We start from the raw sequence: 4,527 nt of genomic DNA, 5'->3' as shown, positions 1-4,527 counted from the left end.
AATTTGCCAATGGCCAGCAACTATTTACATATCATTTACATTAAACTTAAATGGCTACCCAATCCAGTATTCTTGCCTGGAGAATTCCATGAACAGAGGAGCCTAGCAGGCTACAGTCCATGGGATCACCCAGAGTCAGACACAACTGAGTGACTAACACAATGCTATACTTATTTACATTGTATTTATATTGCATCAAGTGTTATGAGTGATCTAGAGATGATTTAAAGTATACAGGAGACTGTGCATAGGTTATATTAAAATAAAATATTACCTTATTTTATGTAAGGAACTTGCATGTGTGCTAAGTCACTTTAGTCATGTCTGACTCTTTATGGCCCTGTGGACTGTAGCCTGTCAGGCTCCTCTGTCCATGGGATTGTCTAAGCAAGAATACTGGAGTGGGTTGCCATTTCCTTCTCCAGGAAATCTTCGAAACCCAGGGATCAAACCTGAGTCTCTTAGGTCTCCTGCATTGGTAGGCGGGTTCTTTACCATGAGCATCTTCAAATTTGAGGATCTTAGGAGGGCCCTGGAACTGTCCCCCATTTAGATATGGAGGGAGACTAGATTCACAAAATTGTGCAACCATCAGTATGATGTAATCCTAGGATATCACTATCCTTTTTTAAATTTAATTTTTAAAATATTTATTTATTTAGCTTTGTCGGTTCTTAGTTGCAGCATGCAGGATCTTTGGTTTCAGCATGTAGGATCTAATTCCCTGACCAGTGATTAAACTCAGGTCCCCTGCATTGGCAGCACAGAGTCTTAGCCACTGGACCACCAGGGAAGTCACTAGCCTTTTTTTTTTTTTGATTCACATTTTTGGACAAGATCAATCTCATAGGCTGATTCGGCAGTAGGACTCCTTGGGCTTCTGTGGTTAAATTTAAGACATGAATGCCTCCCGATGGCACTGTTTTGAAGCTGTGTCTGGGTGGGGGTCATAAATTGAAGCTTGTGCATGCTACCTCTGTAGCCCCCTTTCTCTATAGTGCCCTTGCTTGCTAGTCAGGGGTGTGTGTACATCTGCATCTGGGTATGGGACGAATTCTACGGGAAATACAGATGGGCTGAACACCCTCGGTGAGACAGACTGACATATGGAGATGCCTTTATAAACCAGTCCTCACTTACACATACATGATTAAGGGGGGGGAAAAAAAGGCCTGAATGTGGTTTGGCCTCTCTGAATGGAAAAGTGGATATAAATCTTATTTCAAGTCCTCTAGTTACCGGAGTCTGGAGTCTCCCAAATGTACTCCTTCATCTGTCAGCCACCCAGGTCAAGGCATTTTGGTGGCTCTGAAAGAAAAGGGAGAAGAAAGGACCAGTGAGGGTGGAGGTCTCAGCTGGAAATGCTCCCAAATGTCCATAGGTGTGGAGCAGGGAACTATAGCTTCCTTGGGCCCAGGGCTCCAGAGGTTCCTTAGGTAAGCTGATGAAGGCACAGAAGTGCCTGCTGTGTGCAGCAACTCCATTTACTGCAGTCTTTACAACCACCTTGAGGGGCGTGGGGGTCGTTCATTCATTCCACCAACATATATTGAGTCCATACCATGAGCCTGATGCTGTCTGTACACACAAGAACATCAAGGCGTGGAGAAGCTAAGCAATTTGCCAAATTGAGGCCAGATCCAGTTGCTTAAGGAGTGAGGCTTGGGGGTCAGAAAGGAATGAATATGGGTCCTGGTTCCACTTCATTCTCCCCCTCGTGATGGTGGCCAAGTTTTACCTTTCTGGTCCTCAGCTTTCTCACCTGGAAATGGGTTAGTACTAGTATATATCTCACAGGACTGTGTTGAGAATTGAAAGAGATTATTATGTAGGGTGGATTTAGGTTGGCACACACTGTCTCCCACACTGCAGGCAGACTACCATCAGAGCCACCAGGGAAGCCATCCCCTAGAGAAGGAAATGACACCCCACTCCAGTACTCTTGCCTGGAAAATCCCATAGATGGAGGAGCCTGAAAGGCTACAGTCCATGGGGTCACAGAGTCGGACAAGACTAAGCGACTTCACTTACTTTCTTTCTGGCACACTGAGCACTCAGTGTGAGTTAGCTTTATTATTATTATTCCCTGAGGTCACACACAGAATCAGAATTAGAACCAGCCTTTTCCTTCTGTCGCCTGTGCCACCTCCAGAGCCACTGACCTCATTGAAAAGAAAGTGTTACTCGCTCAGTCTTTGTGACCCCATGGACTATATAGGCAATCATGCTCCTCTGTCCATGGGATTCTCCAGGCAAGGATACTGGAGTGGGTTGCCATTCTCTTCTCCAGGGGATCTTCCTGACCCAGGGATCAAACACGGGTCTGCTGCATGGCAGGCAGACTCTTTACTGTTTGAGCCACCAGGGAAGCCTTGGCCTCATTAAATTCTGAATCTTTGAAGGTCTGCAAAGGCCTTCCCCACTCAAGCTACCGTACAGTGATGGCCACTCTGGGGGGAGGGTGGGTGGGAAATGGTCCTCTCCCCCACTGCCCATGTGGGGAAAGGTAGCTATCCAGTGCATCTGGGCATTCTGACCGGCTCTTTCCTTCTCTAGGACTATTCTGGAATCCCTGGGAAAGGCTGGGAACATGGGCTCCAAGCAGACTCATCCCTGTGAGCCGGGGTCTGTCATCTGTCAAACGGGGTCAGCTCACAGCTGGCCTCACTTGCTCCCCACAGTGTGCATGTGATGACATGCTTGGGGCAGCAGCCACTTCCCGCCAAGGACCATCTTCTCCCAGTGCGAGATGCAGGGGTCTCACGGGCCAAGAAGACCCTAGTCCTTCAGTTGTGTCCCTGTGGAGGAAACAAGTCCCTGCAGGGCCTCGGTGCATCGCGTGCAGAGTACCGCAAGTGTGAGTTTGCTAAGGTTTGCCTCGGAGGAAGCAACAGCCCCGAGTGCAGAACTCTTGCACGGGGAGGCCCGGGTAACTCCTCTTTCCTTTATACCAGGCCGTGAGGGCCGCAGGGCAGTTTGTCTCCCAAGGGTCCCAGGTCTAAACCTGGTCGGATTGGGTAGGATCTATGGTGGCTGGGGGCGGGGTGGTGGCTGGGGAGTCCCCTCCCCACAACAGAGAAGGGCGTCTTCAGGGCCACCGCTGCACATGTGATCCCATCAACCCCAGGGGCGTCCCGCGACATGCGCAGGGCAGTGTAGAAACCGCGAGGAAAGGGAGGCGCGCACCTCACGGGTGCCCGGCGCCTCGCCGCGTCCGCATCTGTGCCTCCGGGGACTTGTAAGGCAGATGCTGGGGGCTGCCCCCGGCCCCTCGGCTCAGCCGAGCCCTGCCCCCGCGCGGTCCCCGCTCGGCACGCCCAACTCTCCAGCACCGCGTCTCGGCGATGACCACCACCCGCCTCTGCGCCCCTGGACGCGCGAGCCGAGCCACCTCGGCGGCAAGCAGCGCCGGAACTTGGGGGCGCGGTGAGTGGGGGCGGGGCGCCGGCGGGCGGTGGCCCCTGCCGGGTGTCTGATTCTGGCGCTAGAAGTCCTTCCCCGTCTCCATGAATCGGGGCTGTTAGGTCCTTCCCTGCTCTCCGGACTGGCTATGTCCCGGACGCGACAGGTCCAGACCTGGGACACCTCCCTCATCCGCGCTCGGGACGCGGTTTCTCCTTCCCTCTTCCTGGGGTTGAGGCCCGCGGGTTGGGCATTGCGGCGAGCGGGCCCCATGGTTTCGTTTGCTTTCTTACAGGCCCCCCTCGGCCCGCCTGGGTTTCGGTCCCGCCGCGGAGCGGCGAGAAGCTCCCGGAAGAGTCGCGATGGCCGTGGAGTCCGGTCGTCGGCTCCGGGAGCGCGCCCCGGGAGGAGACGAGGGGCGCCGCGCTGTCCGCGCTGTCGCAGAGGACGCACCACTCCCCGCGGGCGGCAGCGGTGGAGGGCCCGGGACCCGGTGCTTATGCGGGACTGGCTCCACGGCGGAGCGCGCTTGGTTCCCCGGCAGCGCGCCCCGCCGCGGCACCCCGGTCTTCTGTCCTAGCGCACACCCCACCCCGACGTGACTCGGGTGGTTGCAGCGCTCCCGCCCCGTTCCTGAGGGCTGGCGCCGCCCCCACCCGCCCCTCCGCGCCCTACCTGCGCCCTTTTCCTTCTCAGGTGGAGGACAGGGCCGGCGCCCAGTCCTCTGGAGAGAGACGACTCCACGGATCTGGGGCCTGAGAGACGCGTCTCTCGCCCCGGGGCCGGGTGGTTCGCGCAGGAGGAAGGACCGCGAAGCGGGCTCTGCCTGGGCTTGCCTGGGCTTGTTCGGAGCCGGGCTGCTTTCCTCAGTGGCCGCGCCGATCTGGGGTGATTTCGAGATTTTGCGGGAGCCTTGGAGCCAAACCCCAGGGAGGAGGAGGCCGGAAGCCTGCGCGACCAGTTCGCCGTCCAAGGATGGAGCCCAGGTAAACGCTTGCGTTCTCGGTCGATGTGAAAGTTGGTAAAAGAGGCAGGAGATAGAACAAGTACTTTAACAACAGTAAAGAGAAGCCTGTTGAATTGCGCTGCCTCAGAGTAGTAAGAAGAATGTCCAAGAAACAACAA

At 55.0% G+C, this 4,527-nt stretch overlaps 1 long non-coding RNA gene across 1 annotated transcript; it reads right to left on the bottom strand.

Moving 5' to 3' along the window:
• Window positions 1–595: 595 nt before the first annotated feature.
• On the bottom strand, window positions 596–3,136 carry LOC120880178. The gene is made up of 2 exons (XR_005724971.1): window positions 2,657–3,136; window positions 596–1,308 (listed from the first exon to the last, which is right to left on the bottom strand). It is a non-coding gene; the product is annotated as an uncharacterized LOC120880178 (long non-coding RNA).
• Between the last annotated feature and the right edge of the window lie 1,391 nt (window positions 3,137–4,527).

The sequence above is a fragment of the Oryx dammah genome, unplaced genomic scaffold (genome assembly GCF_014754425.2).
Source record: "Oryx dammah isolate SB20612 unplaced genomic scaffold, SCBI_Odam_1.1 HiC_scaffold_21, whole genome shotgun sequence".
Taxonomy (NCBI): domain Eukaryota; kingdom Metazoa; phylum Chordata; class Mammalia; order Artiodactyla; family Bovidae; genus Oryx; species Oryx dammah.
Note: the sequence above shows the minus strand (reverse complement) of the source record. Positions and strands in the feature narration are given on the sequence as shown.